Source organism: Hibiscus syriacus, unplaced genomic scaffold (genome assembly GCF_006381635.1).
Source record: "Hibiscus syriacus cultivar Baekdansim isolate YM2019G1 unplaced genomic scaffold, ASM638163v2 tig00111220_pilon, whole genome shotgun sequence".
Lineage (NCBI taxonomy): Eukaryota > Viridiplantae > Streptophyta > Magnoliopsida > Malvales > Malvaceae > Hibiscus > Hibiscus syriacus.
The window spans coordinates 186,529-204,155 of NW_024063024.1; the positions used below are offsets into that span (position 1 = coordinate 186,529).

The 17,627-nt window shown below is 35.4% G+C and overlaps 3 pseudogenes; 1 reads left to right on the plus strand and 2 right to left on the minus strand.

Moving 5' to 3' along the window:
* Positions 1–4,843: 4,843 nt before the first annotated feature.
* LOC120156413 lies at positions 4,844–8,341 on the plus strand (annotated as a pseudogene).
* A 330-nt stretch (positions 8,342–8,671) lies between these two features.
* Positions 8,672–11,345, minus strand: LOC120156469 (annotated as a pseudogene).
* Positions 11,346–11,703: 358 nt separating this feature from the next.
* On the minus strand, positions 11,704–14,877 carry LOC120156470 (annotated as a pseudogene).
* Between the last annotated feature and the right edge of the window lie 2,750 nt (positions 14,878–17,627).

Here is a 17,627-nt window from a genome sequence, read left to right on the forward strand (position 1 = left end):
CATACACACAGCCATTTTTTCATCAACTTTTTTTAAAGACAAAACTTACCTTCTTCAACAATTCAACTATAATTCAAAACAACAAAGAATGAGGGGAAATCACTATATATAGGGTTTTTTCGTTTATCAAGTTCAAGCCAAAGGGTGAAGGTGGGTTTAAGGGTTATTAGGTTTTTGGGTTTGGGACCACGAAGAGCTCTTTCCCCACCTTTTAACGCAGTTTCATTTCTTCTTCTTTTTTGTTCATTGGATGGCCTATTGAATGTCACTTTCGTTATTTTCAATTGTTTCAGGGATGAAAATGAAATGAAGAGAAAGGGAAAGTAAAGAGAGGTAAAAGACTAAAAGGTACAAATAAAGAAATGTTCATATACATTTTCGTCCACAAATTTGATTTCAAGGCTTAATGTAGTTTCATACTTTTCTAATTAGATATTTGAATTTCCCTTTGGTTCAAATTAGATACTGATCGTAAATACCAATTTAAAAGGAGCAGTTAAATTTATATATCAGGTTAAATCCATATACATGATTGGATAAAAACTTTAACTATAAAATTAAGCCTTGAACTCAAATTCAGGAACCATGAATATACACTTTCCATTATGATCCCTACTTTTACTTTTTAGTGTGAGAGATAAAGTTGAATATCCTTTTACTAGAGTAGTGAGGCTTTGGTTTAATAGTAAGGAGGTTCTAGCAACTTTAAAATTTTGTATTTGAGTCCCATCATATTATTTGTCAAGATAAGTATATTCAATTCATTGACTATTTATTGATAAAGGCAAGTAAAATTCAATTTGATTAAAATTATTAAAAAAACCTAAAATTGTAAATTAACTGAATTAGGTTATTCGATTTATTAAATTTAATTATTTTGCTTTTCAAATTTAAGTTGAGTTGAAGCAACTCGAATAAAATTAAGTAATAAATTAGAATCAATATCAAATGGGTCTTCCACAATTTCGAAAATCTATAAATTAGTTGCCCCCAACAAAAAAAATATTAAAAAATAAAATAATTTCGTTAAATTCTAAACTATAAATAAGTAGACATGAAAATAATTAGACCTCATTTCTACACGTTAATATTACTATAAATACTTTCTTTTATATAGAAAGGGGTATTCTCCCTCAAGATTTGCAAATGTCCCTAAACTTTTCGAAATTCTGGCAAAAGTGTGGGCTATGTTTGGTCCACAACACAAGTGTTGGGCCAACTAATAGTTAAGAGCCCTTTAACTTCGGATATAAACATACAGATTGAATCCATACTAATATTTAAAATTAGGGTTTTATTTACACACATACACGGTGCGTAGTGTGATGTATAATTTTTTTTATTATCAAAGTTTAGGTATAATTTTGATATTTTTTTTATTTTTTAAATATTAATATAATTTTAGAATATATCTGGAAAATTGAAAAAAGAAATATTTATTATTAGGTAAAAGAGTAACTTTTATCTTTATAGTAGACTAATTTATAATTTTCGCATTAATTTAACTCTCATAATTGTTTAATTGCATCATTCTATATTATATCCCTAATTTAAAACCCTAATTTGAGGGCTTAAAGTTAGGATTTAAAGTTTAAGGTTTATGAGATTGTAATTTAGGATTTTAAGTTAGAGTTAACGCATAGAACGATTCAATTAAACAACTTTAAATGTTAAATTAATGTGAAAATATTATAAAAATAAAAATAATAATTTCAGACTCCTACAAAAATAAAAGTGATACTTAATCCTTCTTTTTAAAATTTATTTTAGTGATATGATAGGGGTGGCCTATGGTCAAGGATTAAATTATACCTCGTCCCGGGATCCATTGTCCTTTTCAATTTTTTATTTATTAAAATAATATATGGGTAATCTTAAATTAGAGTTTTTAATTTCAATTTATTTTAAAATATTAAAATAATAAATGGGTAATCTTAAGTTAGTGATGGTTTTGTGGGGTATGTCATGTGAAAATATCATCATAAGGGGTTCAACTTCATCACCACCTTTGTTGTAAAGCCCTTTCACAACAATACTTGTTTTTATTGGGTGCCAATAGTGATGAAGAATCGAATATTTTGATTACAGTAAACCAATATTTAGTATTTAAATTATTATTTTTGTTTTGTTTTGTTTTAATATTTAAATTTTATTTTAAAAAAAATTATACCTAACGTTTAGTTTAGGTATCAATTTGATACTCACCTTTAAAAAAATAACAGAATTATTGATGTGACATTTAAAAAATCAATGATGATGTAGTATCATCTTATGGTGACACGTCAACACCACCATTAATTTTTTAACGATGGGATATCATAATGAAACTTAAACTAATCGTTAGGTATGATTTTGGAAAAAATAAAATTTAGGTGCCAAAAAAGAACAAAAGTAATAGTTTAGGTACTAAACTTATAGTTTACCATTTAATTATTACATCGCTAACCTTTATTTCGAGTCAACCTCCCAAATAAAAATAAAATTCTATCACACTAAAATCTTGGTAAAAGTATTGTTCACGTCTCTTACTATTGCATGTAGTATTTTTTTTTCCTTCTTATATTTTAAATTGAATAAAAGGGTAAAGAACGATTCTCGATTAATTTTATAATATATTATCAGTATAATCTTATTCAATTAATTTAGTTTTTGATTAGTGATTTCTTATAAGGATTTTAATATGTGTTTTGTATATTTATATATTAAAGCATGTTTGATTCTTTTGGATGATACTTTGAGCTAATTCTCTGTCAAGAAATTAATTCATTAAATGTTAAGTTATAAAATTATCAATGATAGTAAATATAGATGAAAATTATTTATGAATAATAATCATATATTATTAGATAACATTTGAAATTAAGTGATGGAGTATAGATTTATAATATTATTAATTATATGAAAAGGAGTGAGCTGGGTTCTGGGTATAAACTCCATTCTTGATTAATATTGTACTAATGAAATATTAAGTAACATGTGATGAATATAACCATTGATCATCTTATAGATTAAGAATAGATGCACTTCGAACAATCTTATTTAAAGAATCTAATATTTCATCTCATTAAACCAACTGATTGTTGACGATAATATATTAATATTAAATCTTGAAAAAAACTGAATTTATGATTCTAGATATTTATAAAAAAAATCTATTTACCTTATATATTACATTTATATTATTTGTATTGAACTTTTATTTAATTTTAATTTTAATTTTTTAAAAGAACCCTTTTTACCTAGAGAAAGGTGTGATAAAATTTAATATGAAAATAATAATGAGATACTTTTTAATCATCAGCTGAACCAATCATTTAATATGAAAAATAATGGACGTGGAGCTTTATATTTGCATATTGTATAATATTTAAATAATATAATATAAAGAGGGTTTTTAAATAATATTCTTGGGTACCTTTAAGATTAATTAATATATTATTTTTATTAATAGAAAATACCCGAAAACTTTATCCCTTTGCCATATGTAAATAGGCCCCTTGCAGAATAATTAATATAATATTTACACCTCTATGATATATTCAACGCTAATAATAATAACATTATACATTATTTTATCAAAATATATTTGAAAACAATCTACACATTATTATATTTAAATCAAAATATAATTTAAACCGAAAATCTGTACATAATATTCCCCTATAACAAAACTTTAACCTATACACCGAGATTTTAAAAATGCTTTTAACCTAATCTAAACTTTTTTTTGGAAACCATATGTTTTTTAACATTAAGGGGAGCTAAGCTCGTAGGGGTGTAAATGAATCGAATTTGAGTGAATAATGTTATGTTTGTGTTTATATTTGTTTGTTTATTTTTTTAAGGTATTCATGTTCGATTCATATTCGTTTAAAATTTTAATATCATGTTCGTGTTTGTTCATTTATTTTTTAAATTATTTGTGTTCGTTTATTTATTGTTCGTGAACACATTCGTTTAATATTCATTTATATGTTTGTGAACATGTTCATTTGACATTCGTGAACATATTTGTTTATATGTTCAAAAAAGATAAAATTACACCATTAGTTTTTCAGCTCCTTAGGTTTCATGTTTAAACTCTAATGTTCATCCTATGTTCAATTCAGTCTATATATTCATTAATATTTAAAATGTAAAAAAATAAATAAATAAAAATTAGGTAACCAAGATTGTTCGTGAACATAAATGAACCAAGCATACATTTATTCGTGTTCATTCGTTTTTTAAATGAATATAAAAAATTTATCTATACTTATTTATTTAACTTAATAAATAAATATTATATTATAATATATGAATGATTCGAACACTTTGTTTATTTACAACCTTAATTATTTGGTTAGCGAGAAAAATTAAAGAAAAATAAGAAGAAAGAAGCAAAATAGCAAATTGGCCTTTATTTTTATTCTCCCACGAGAAACAAAGAAAGATGGAGCAGAGGCAGTGCACTAACAATGGAACTGAATCTTCTTCATCTGATCACATATGAAGCAAACAAACATTCTCTCACGCCTCTCTTACAAACAACCAGACAGCGACGCCTCTTGCATCAATGATCACCAACCCCCCATCGTTCTCCAAATTTAACATTTCTTTTTTCATCTCTAATAAAAATAAGCCGATCTAATGACAGATCTTGTCTGTCGGTCCTTTCTCCTTTTGACCATCTGTCAAAATCAGTACTTTGAGTCGTTTTTCATGCTTTCTCCTCTACGTTTTCTAGTACTTCCCCGAAGCCATGAAGGTATTGACGTATACATCAATGGAGAGAAACCAGTAGTAAAGATTTTTGTTGAGTCCAGTTGTATATTAGAAAAAGGAACATCTTTTTTCTAAAGCTTCTCTTCCACTTTGCATCCGCAACAATTGCTCATCATATTCACCACTACCACTCTCTTATTGCCACTATCCCTTTTCATCTCTCTCTCTCTCTCTCTCTGTCTCAATTGTGTTTTTCATCAATGGAGACCAAACCAGTTAAACTTTACTATCATCTCCAACTGATACTTATCTTTACAGTCTCCATTTCAGTTTCCGTGGCGGTGGTTCCGTCGATCAAAACCGATGCAGTGGCCCTTCTCACGTTCAAGAAGATGATCGATAATGACCCAACAGGAGTATTATCTGGTTGGAAGCTTGCAACGAATCCATGCGTCTGGTATGGAGTTAAATGTTCTCTAGGACGAGTCGTTCAGCTTGAACTTAACCAGTGTAGCCTCTATGGGACTATCTTTTTCAATCCTCTAGTTTCTTTAAACATGTTATCTACTTTGGTTTTGTCTGGGAATATGTTCAGTGTAAATTCATCCAATTTGATGTTCCTCCATATGGATTGAAGCGTCTTGAGTTGTCCGACGCCGGTCTTTTTGGTCCGTTCCCTGATACCATCTTCTCCAAGCTTCCGAATCTCAAATATGTCGATTTGTCCCATGGTAATCTAACAGGGTCTTTGCCTGCTAATCTTTTGTTACCAAACCCTGATAAGCTGCAGTTTCTTGATCTTTCATTCTCCAACATAACAGGGTCCATTTCAGGGTTGAAATAGGAGAACTCATGCAATTCATTGTTGGTTCTCGATTCGTCTGGTAACCGTATCATCGATTCAATTCCCGTTCGTCTCTCGAATTGCATGAAGCTCACCGTATTGAATCTGTCGCCGAATTCTCTCACCGGCGAGATCCCGAGCTCTTTCGGGGAGCTGAAAAGCTTACAAAGGCTTGTCCTTTTCTTCTAACCATCTCACCTGTTGGATACCTCCCGAGTTGGGGAATGCATGTGACTCACTTTTGGAACTCAGTCTTTCTTACAACAACTTGTCAGGTCCTGTTCCTGGTTCATTGTCTGCATGTTCTTATCTGCAAGTACTTGATTTCTCTAATAACAACATAACGGGTCCTTTCCCGGATTCTATCCTTCATAATCTTTGTGCATTAGAGACCTTGTTGTTGAGTAATAACATCATATCCGGACCGTTCCGTCTTCGATTTCGTATTTTAAGAGCTTGAGAGTTGTGGATTTGAGTCCGAATAAATTCTTTGGGACCATTCCACCTGATATATGTCCTGGAGCTGCAGCACTTGAAGAGCTGAAGATCCCAGACAATCTTGTAACAATACAGATCCCATCTCAACTGTCACAATGTCCACATTTAAGGACAGTTGATTTGAGTTTAAACTATCTCAACGGATCGATTCCAGCCGAGTTGGGGACACTTGAGAATCTTGAGCAACTGATAGCATGGTTTAATGAATTGGAGGGACAAATCCCCTAAGAATTGGGAAAATGCAGTAAATTAAAAGATCTCATCCTTAACAACAATCGACTCAGTGAAGAGATTCCTGTTGAGTTATTCAGCTGCAGCAATCTCTAATGGACATCTCTCAAGAGCAACAAACTCACCGGTTCGATCCCGAGAGAATTCGGCATGTTGTCAAGGTTAGCAGTTATTCAGCTCGCAAACAATAGCTTGAGTGGGAAATACCAGGAGAGCTAGGAACTGCACCAGCTTGATTTGGTTAGATATAAACAGCAACAAGCTCAGGCAGCTCGGTGCGAAATCCTTGAGTGGAATTCTTTCAGGCAACACTCTTGTGTTCGTACGGAATGTTGGGAATTCGTGTAAAGGTGTAGGAGGGCTGTTGGAGTTTGCTAGTATGAGCCCGAAAGACTGTTGCAGAACCCCAATTTGAAAAGCTGTGATTTTACAAGGATGTATTCTGGTGCGTTGTTGAGTCTTTTCACACAATACCAGACGTTGGAGTATTTGGATCTCTCCTACAACGAGCTTTGTGGGAAACTCATGTCCGAAATAGGCGAAATGGTGGCCTTACAAGTTCTTGAATTAGCACATAATCAGCTATCCGGAGAGATTCCCTCGTCGCTTGGCCAGCTGAGGAATTTAGGGGTGTTTGATGCATCACATAACAGGTTGCAGGGCCAAATCCCCGAATCATTCTCGAACCTATATATTCTGGTGCAGATTGACTTGTCTTATAATGAATTAATTGGACCAATTCCACAACGGGGTCAGCTGAGTACACTTCGGCATCTCAGTATGCTAATAATCCGGGACTTTGTGGAGTTCTATTGCCTGAATGTCGAAATGGAAACAATCAAGCTCCTACAAGCTCAGATTTAGATGGCAAAAGAAGTAGGAAGCCTGCTGCTGTCTCATGGGCTAATAGCCTTGTCCTTGGGATCCTTATCTCCATTGCATCTATATGCATTTTGATTGTATGGGCGATCACAATGCGTGCAAGGCGGAGGGAAGCACAGGAAGTCGAGATGCTTAATAGGTTGCAAGCAGTTCATGCAACTACCACATGGAAGATCGAGAAAGAGAAAGAACCGCTGAGCATCAATGTCACTACGTTTCAGAGGCAGTTAAGGAATCTAAAGTTTTCCACACTCATTGAGGCTACAAATGGTTTCTCAGCATCAAGTCTCATAGGCAGCGGTGGGTTCGGAGAAGTCTTCAAAGCCACTTTGAAGGACAGTTCGAGTGTTGCGATGGCGGAAATGGAAACGTTAGGGTAGATAAAGCATAAGAATCTTGTGCCATTGTTGGGATACTGCATGATTGGAGAGGAAAGGCTGCTAGTGTACGAGTTCATGGAGCAAGGCAGTCTTGAAGAAATGCTCCACGGAAGAGCAAAGGTGAGAGAGCGACGGGTACTAACGTGGGAGGAACGGAAAAATATTGCCCGGGGTGCAGCTAAAGGACTCTGTTTCCTCCACCAAATTGCTTCCCTCATATTATACATAGACACATGAAATCAAGTAATGTGTTATTAGACCATGAAATGGAAGCCAGGGTCTCAGATTTCGGCATGGCAAGGCTCATAAGTGCCCTTGACACTCACTTAAGTGTGAGCACACTTGCAGGCACACCCGGTTATGTTCCACCAGAATACTACCAAAGCTTCCGATGCACGGCAAAGGGGGATGTCTATTCCCTCGGAGTCGTACTCCTGGAACTCTTGACCAGAAAGCGTACCACCGATAAAGAGGATTTCGGGGACACCAACTTGGTTGGATGGGTAAAAATGAAGGTGAGAGAACAAAAACACATGGAAGTGATTGACCCGGAAATATTGTTGGCGACAAAAGAAACCGATGAAGCAGAAGCAGAAGAAGTTAAAGAGATGATGAGATACTTGGAGATAACATTGCAATGCGTTGACGACTTCCCTTCAAAAAGGCCTAACATGTTGCAGGTGGTGGCATTGTAAGAAAGCTGATGCCTGAATCAGCCAATGGAAGCAGTAACAGTGCTTGAATAATAAAGGCATTGTTTAATTTGATCATTATGGTTAATGTAAGAGGATAGAAGTTTGTAATATTTTGGCAATGGAAAGAATTATTTCGAGTTTCTTGCATGACAAGTTGCTTACTTAGATGATAGATATCTATAACAAAGAAAACATATGATAAATATTTGAATCTAATCCGCATTTATTGTAACAAATCTATTATATGATAAATACTTGAAAAGAGCCAAAGTTGTATAAATGAAAGCAACAGCAACCTACTAGACAAATCTGTCACATGGAAATTGATTATATACAATCCCTAATATTAATAAACACATGATTTTGTAGATCCCCTATTAGGCATGATCCAAGCATGCCTCATTTGCTACCTAACAACTATTATGGTACTCTTCCACTTAATTTTCTAACAAAAATCATAGAATTTTTACTATGACAATTGGTGGGCAAATGGCAAGGGAAAACAAATCCTGCTACTCGCACTTGATAGACCGGTATATGTGACGGACAAAGAGTAGCGATGCATGGAAACCGACAGTCCCGAGCATTAGGAAGAATCCATAGCAGATGCAGGCCATGTAACCAAAGAAGAAAGACGTTTGCATAAAACCAGACATATCGGATCGGGCATGGTAGTAATACAAGCAGTAGGCATAGATAAAGATACCAGTTGATCCACCACATAGGAAAGACCTGTTACAAATTAAGTACACGATATGAGACGATATGTCAAAATTGCAACGTGAAAAGCAATGGGGAGACCGAATGCAGAGAGAGAGAGTTTATGTACCTCCACCACCATTCATGATCTTCAGCAGCAAGTTGGAAATATGTCAAAGCAACAGTAAAAAGCAGTGACAATCAGAAGAATTATGAAGACAATAAACAAGATGCTGTATATGGTATAAATCCTATGGCCCCAGACACTGGCAAATATGTAGTAAAGCTCGATGTAGATAGCACTAAATGGAAGAAATCCAGCCATTGCCATCTGAGGAATGGCACTCCTGTACCAAGGCAGTGGCGGAATCTCTCGAGGATATTTCGTTGTGCGGCAAGGAGCTTGGAACTCGGCTTTACTATTTTTGCCAGCGATACCACCCAGAACAAGCAACGGAGATGTCACAAGTGTCCATATGAGGACAATTACTACGATAGTTCCAAAAGGTAGTGCGGCAGTTGCACTGTATGCAATAGCAACTGTGTTAAGGAAGCAAACGTAAGAAACAAGGGTCCGCAGAAAAGGCAGCCGGTCAATAACAGATTCCTAACCTGTTAATCAGAGAAATCATGTCAAATAAATTAATCCACTTAGAGACCAAAATTTTAGAAGCGCCACATTAACATTTCATACTAAAAGACCATATATACATACCCAGTTTGTCCCTTCAAGCTGATAGTAGAAAGAAGTTGCTACATATCCTGCAATCCCTGACGTGAGTGCATATATGACCACCAGGGCAGTAAACAGAGCTCCCCGGTTGTACGGATAAAAGACACCAACCAATGCCAGCATAAAGATGAAGACCGTTCTGATAAACATACAAAGGTTCAAAGAAATTATAGCACGGGACACCAGAAATCGACGTATATATCACAATGTATTAAATGTTACTTCACAAATCTGAATGAAACATAAACACAAAAGACAAAACAGCAGGTAGGATCCTTACAAAGTGAAAAGCTGTGTTCCAGATCCGAGAGCAGCGGCAAACAGGGATTTGTATTTTGGGAAACGGAATACGTCTCCATGAATATACTTCCATCCAGTCTCTTCTTGGTCATCTGCTGCTTCTTCATCTTGACCATACCTTCCACGATGAATCAAATATTTGTACCAACCAACAACGCCGATGAAAGAAAAAAAATGATATATATAAGAAATAATGGATCTCACTTAATGAAATCATTCTTCAAGACCCGCATAAGAATGGTTGCAAGGAAACCGGTCAAAAGTAGAACCGTCACACAAGAGTTAATAATCGAGAACCAATGTATCTCCAGATGATGCGGCAGAGAAGAGGACATGGAGTACTTGTCCATCCTCTTCTCGAAGGGAATATCTGTTTCCTTCCATTTCACAGTGTACATAAACTCAGCATCTACTTCCTTATCCTCGGTCAAGTCCACGAGCGAATGCGGATCCATCCTTGTGCTGATCTCGATAACACGATCCTTGTTATAAAGCACATCAAACTGGATATGCTTGTAAAGGTAATACTTGTACTCGCTGGGATCGGTTTTCCCTTCCTTATCAACTTTGCCAATAAAACCCCAGATTGGCAAATCATCATAGTACATTTGGAAATAATAATCTTTCTCCACCGCCTTTCGGAAAAACACGACCTCATCCTCGGAAAGCTTCTTCTTACAAACAACAGATGAATCCTTTTCCTCTCTAAAATTCAGTTTATAAGGAGCACTCACGAGTCGGTCTCCGTTCAATACCTCGCCTAATGCTTCTTTCTTCTCCTTTACATGATCTGAATTACATTTAAAAAACAACCCCATTTTATAAAGAATCTGTATTAAATTGCTAAAGATCTAATTCAAAAGAAAGAAAAAAACCGGGGAACAAAAAGGCAGATCAAAGTAACGATATGTTTCACTGCAATCGATCAAACAAAACCAAAACATGTCAAATTTAAGAATAAATCCAATGCATAAAAAGCCAAAAACAAAATGCTAAAAGTAATGAGATTCGAGCTCTAAATGTTCGAAACGCGAGTGTTGTGAAATGGGAAAGAAGGCATTGAGTCAGAAAGCGAGTAACTTTCAGATCCAGTGAAGAAGAGAGGGAAATGAAAGGGTTAATTACCTGGGGTTGTGGAAAGGGCCGACCTTGTTGGCATAGAGAGGGACAGGGTCACCTTCCTTGTAACTGTGGTCAGAGGCGTCGGATCTAACATGGGAAAGACAAGAGATGAACAAAACTCCGAGGATTAAAACCGCCGGACAATTGGCGCCGATTTTTCCATATTGGGCAACGGTAAGAGGCGTGAAGGGAAACGAGGAAAATTGACATGTATATATGAACGGAGAGCATGAAGAGATAGAACTGGGTGGATACATCACATATCATATATGGAGAAAAACAGCATTTCCATTTTTAAAAAAATCATTATTTTTCTCTTATTTTTTTTAAAAAAAATCGTAAATTTAATGACAAGGTTGAGTTCGTAAAAATTCTGAGATTTCACATATAAGCTCTCGGTCTAAATTATTTTCTAGTTTAAATTTAGTTTTGTTCCAAAATATATTAATCCATTCATACTTCACAATAATTACAATAATTATTTAAATATATGTTTAGATACATAATCAAGATGCATAATAAACACGAAGTTATGGTCTAATTGACAAATTAAAATTTAAGAATTGAGAGTTAGAATATAATTTGTTTAATTTTAAAATGGATATTGACCGAAGAAATATTTATACAAAAATGAGGATATTACTTATTTTATCGGACCTGAACTTGTTCAAGCCTCGTAAAACATCCCGACTCCAGACGCTGCGGTAGAGGCACCCCGAGAGCAGGCAGTGCAGACCGGCAGTTATTGTGCAACACTTCGTAGAAGGCAAGCATTAATCTGTCAAACAAGCCGGTGTTCTTCCCTACGTAAAACCTTGCTTTTCCTCGAACATGAATTACACCGGCAACTTTTGCCTCTCCCAGTTCAAAAATATCCTCTTGACCCTGCGTAACGTCGGACGGAAAACGACCGGAGCTGTTTTCGATATGCACACGCAAGCTATCCATAACTTGACTAACGAAGTCATCTCCTTCAAGGTTTAGTGAGTCCGCATAACCATATTGAATCACACATGCATAAACTCCTTTAAGGCCTAACTTCTCCACCACTATCCTCTCCTGTGCAGCAACTTTAGGCACCAGTAAATATCTGAGAGTTGTGAAAATAGTGACCTTGTGAAGTGATCTCATGTTTTTAATATAATGTCCGAGAATGGGAGTCAGTCCATTTTGTATGTTCGAGTAAAAGAAACACAATCCGGGAACCCTCTGCACGCTCGGGTCTGACAATAGTGCTCCGAGTCTTCCCATGTCAATCTTGTGAGTTAGTTCATACTGTATCTTCCTCTGTCTCCCATAGTGCCAACCGAACATAATGAAGGCGAGAATAAAGGATATGGCAAATGGTATCCATCCACCTTCGGGAATTTTGGTCAATACCGCACTCACGTAGACACCTTCCATTGTAAAGAAGACGATGAAGTACATTGCAACCAGTACCTGTGGCGTTCTCCATATGATGATCATGACCAGTGTCAATAATATAGTTGTGATGAGCATGACCAGACTAACAACAACACCTGAAAGCAAGATCTTATACATTAGAATGTTTAGCTTGCATAACCGGAAAATGTTGAAGGTTTATTTACCGTACCAAAAGCATTGCCGATATCTTGTCCATCTCCAAATATGAGTATAACCGCAACACAGAATCATAAGGATGTAATTGACTTCCGGAGAGTAGACTTCTCCCTCTTTGTTGGAAGAGGTGTGCACTACTTTGACCCGAGGAAAGTAATCCAGAACGACAGATTGCTTGATGACAGAGAAGGTAGCAGATATAAGTGACTGGCTTGCCACGACTGCAGCTGATGTGGCTATGATAAAGATTGGCCAGTAAATTGTTTTCGGTATGAACTTGTAAAACCCATCAATATGATCGTTGGGGTTCTTAATCAAATACGCTGTTTGTCCCGCATATGTCAGAATCAACGATGGATATATTGTAAATAAGAAAGCTATCTGTTGGAAAGAAGGGAGAAACCATGTCAGACATGGAAAAGGTAAATGACAAAAGTTATTATACAAATAATTTACCTGAATGGAACTTCGGTTAAAATGACCCAGATCTGCAAACAACGCTTCGGAACCTATAATATTTTAAAACAGATAAAAGGGTATTGAAATCAGTTTTAAGTGGGACAAATGTTTTCCATGCTTGAAAATCGGGTAGGTCTCGTGCAAATAAACATATGTGGTAGAAACAATTACCTGTGATGCAGAGGATGGTACCACCAAGCATCAACCAGCCTTCTTTACCGTTTCTCCAAACGAAATGGACAATGTAGTGTGGTGATAAAGCCTTGAATATGCGGGGTAGTGATGTATAATGCTATAAATTCCAACAAGCGGAGTGCTCAAGGTCCATGCACCCATGATAGGGGAAAACAAAAAACTCACTCGAGAAGTTCCGAATTTCTGCAGCAGGAACAGAATAAAAAGAACCACTGCAGAAAGTGTTTCAACTAAAGCTGCAATTCACAAATAAGCAACTTGTAAACCTCATGGAGGAATAGGATGAATACTCACATATAAATTAATACGAAAATCATGAAACTGTTGATTAAACGCTTTAGTACAGAAAAAACTTACTCAAATATAGAACGCATTAACACTCCAGTTTGAAAGCTTGGATACTTGCATTTGGAGACAGAAGGAAATGGTGCTCTTAGTCCATCCATTGCTGATAACACTGTCAAAATATTTGCAGGTCATGTGAAATTTTAAAAACACTCAACTTAAATCAACTAAGAAAAGAGGAATAAAGAAATAAATCTGGAAACAAACCTGAGATTGCAGGAGTAAGAATACCATCACCGATTAGCATACATGTACCTAACATAGCAATGAAAAGCAACACCCTTCTGGCAACCATACTTCTTTCGAAAACTTTGCTGAGTCTAGATTCTGGTTGTCGTCCTCATTAAGTACAAACGTGATCGACTCAAGTTTAAATCAGAATGTGTTGAAGAAAGGATTCCGATATTCATATTTCTACAGAGTAAAGAATACAAGGCAAACGTCCCACCTGCACACAATCAGCTTTTGGCTAAATGAAGAATATGCATGTGCAGTAGTAGTTAACAGAAATGCAAAACTTTAAGCTCCCTTCAACGGAAAGCTGAGTAATATCTTATGAAAACTAGAATTCAATCATACCCACAAAACTAAACAATGCTGTAAATGAATCATATAAGCAGGCAACAAAACTTAAAACCCGGCAAGCGAAACAAGAACATCGAATTTAAAACACTGATCTTTGGAAAAGGAATCACACACATACCTTCATCATGATCATCTGCCATAAGAGCTATACAGGCATACTTGACAACCCCAATTAGAGTAAGTGTCCAAAACATGATGCTATAGATCCCCAAGTAGTCTTCTTCAGTTGGAGACTTCAAATGCATTGATGGATATACATACAATGGGGATGTCACAAGCCCTCCAAATACAACTCCTAATGTCTTGTATGCAAGTAACAGATGGCTCCATTTACCACTCTCCTGATTTTTCAAGAAAAATCAGGCCAACATACACACAAATTTGATTTAAAAATCCATTAAATTTCGAAACCCAGAGATTAAATCCAAAGCTTAAACGTGTAACAGACATGACATGAGAAGTGGGTGTAAGAGAAAACTACCTTCTTGTTGGAAGACTGAAGCACAAGTGTGTCGGTGGTGTTGTGGTGAGGGAACTGAAGTGGTTCCAAGTAATGAGTGCTGTCGAAGCAGAAGCAATAACAAGTCCAGGTAGAGCGACGGCCGCCGCTGAATGCCTATCCATTGCCGTATGCAAATACAACGCAGTTTTGGCGGGTTTGGTGTGTATCAGAATTCATGGACAATCAAACTGGGAAATATATAGAGGACGCAGGCCACCGGCTGTGGCCCAGTGGCAGGAATGGATTCGTGGACTTACCTCGTTTACACCTTTATCATCGATGATAATTACGTATTTTATTATGATACTTTTAACATTTTTAAATAGTAATTTGAAAAAAATAGTGTCGGTTTATGCTTTACGTGGGTCGAAATCAGTATAAATTAAAATAAATTATGTTAAAAGTAAAATTATAAAATTTTAAGTTAAAATCAAATAATTAAAAACTCGTCTCATCCCACAGGTCTCCATCCCGAGGATACTTGGGAATGGAACCTGAAAACTGCACATTTTAAAGGTCTGATGAGGCAACAAATCACATGGTTCATGACAGTAACCCATATTCGTCCTTCCATTTTAGAGATTTGACAGAGAAATGTAACAAATTTTGTACTAAGAAGGCAAGGCAAATCATAGTGCCTCTTAATGAGATTGAAACCTAATAAGAAAGAACAACTCAGCACGAAGCCCAACTCCCATTGCCGGTCTATTGGCAGGATCATGAAGCAAATGCGGTAAATCTATTGTTCATAGCTCATTCTAATTCAAAAAAGTTTAAAGTTAAACTAGACTCAATTAAAGTTCGTGAATTTAAAATTATCAAATATGATTTAAATTAAAAATTAAAAATTGAAGTTAGATTCAAATTCGAAAAAAATTTGAACTCGAAACATTTTCAACTTAATTCGATTGAAGCTCAAATTTGAACATGAACTTTAAATACATAAAAATATTATATTGAATAAAATATATATAAATGCTAATATTATTTGTTAGTTAAATAGACTGCTGCAAAATGAGGCATTAGCATTGACATGAAAGATATATATTGAAATATATAAATAAAGAATCGATTAATCGTGTCGTGGTATTAACTAATGCCTAGAAACGAATTCGCCCCGATGTGTGTAATCGCTGCAGTAGGCGGACCGTCCCCCGAGGTTAACACGGTTGCTCCGAATTCCGTACACCCGAAACCGGAGTGGACTACTGGTGGTATTGTCTGATCGGAAAGCACAGAGAGAATAACTTTAGAAAACACTTGGAGAGTGAATTCTAATTGTAAAGAGTGTGAGTTAAGAAGCTGAATTCATCTCTCTATTTATAGGCTAGAAGTAAGGGTAAATTCGTCCAACAAGAAAATCAAATTAAATTTGATTTTAATTATGAATTTAAACCCTTTTGTAACTCCTCTTGATGAATCTGACTCAAAAAAGAGTCTATGTTCATTGCATAAAAATTAAACAGTTATAACTCCTAAAATTAAATCATATAACTCATGTAACTCCTGATATTAACAGCTTGTCTCTCCCATGAACAAAGTTGGAAATCAGTCTAGATACATCTTAAATTCTGATTTAATTTAGAAAAATAACTGTTTAATTTATTTAATTTCAGACAACTAATAATCAGCTGTTATCATCTGAAATATTCGAACTTTAACAATCTCAGTAGCCTATAAATATCAAATGAATCTTTCATATTTTTCATTTAATCTTTCGGAGAAAAATTCCTTACAATTTTTCTCTAAAAAGATAGTATCTGTGTGGATGTATCAAAGACACGTATTACCACGCCTTGTTCTCTATCACTCAACAAGGGAATGGAGAATGTAAACCTTAAATAACATTCCCACTAGTATTTCCAACTCTATGTGGGATTGAGCATTACCAATATTCCCCCACTAATGCGAAATAATTCTTATGAAACTCGAAAACAATCTTTCCAGAAGAGCAATAGCGAGATTAGTTGCTTAAGCACTAGTGAACGTATCTGGAACTAATACATAGTGATGATGAGCAATCCTTCTCTTAGATAAGTGAAACTAGTCTGGAACTTTCTAAGATGGGGTAAACTCATAATACACAACTAACCCCTTCATCCACTGAGTCCTCGATGTGTAAGATATATATATACAAAAGTATATATTTGGCCATCTTACCTTAGGATTCTAGTAAGTATGCTAGAAAAATGGCCCAACATTTTTCATTGAAGGTGGCTAACCCTTCTCACTTACATAGGTTATTTCATCAAGTTTATCTCGATATAAACCACCCTTAACAGGGATATGAAATAATTAAGAGCTTTTACAATAGCTCAACCTCACAAGGGTATGGTGACTTTCTTCAAGTTCATTATTAATGAACCACCCAAACTCTGGGCTAATAAATCATTAAGAATAAATATTCAACCTCATAATTTGGTGAATTCAATATGTCCTTCTCACTAGGAACTCCCAAACTCTTGGGTTTGAATTCATTAAGAGTTTAATAAAACTCATCCTCTCAAGCGGTAAGTTCATCTAGTCCTTCGCGATTAGAACTACCCACTCAACTTGGGTTATGAACTTATTAAGAATAGATATTCAACCAAAATCGGTAAATTCATCAAGTATTTCTCACTAAAACCACCCAAAGCATGGGCTATGAATTTATTAAGAGCAATTAAGCTCATCCTGGGCATGCACATTATTCATCATAGGGATAGGCAGTAGGAATGTGCACTATGAGTCTTTCCATGGTTTCGTTTGACCACATGGAACTTAGATAACTAAGTTGGGTATCCACCATGAATTTCTCAACCAATGGGCTTTAGGCCCATCCCCCTCGATGAATCTATGACCAAGGATCTTCTAGGTTCCTTTCCGACTTCAC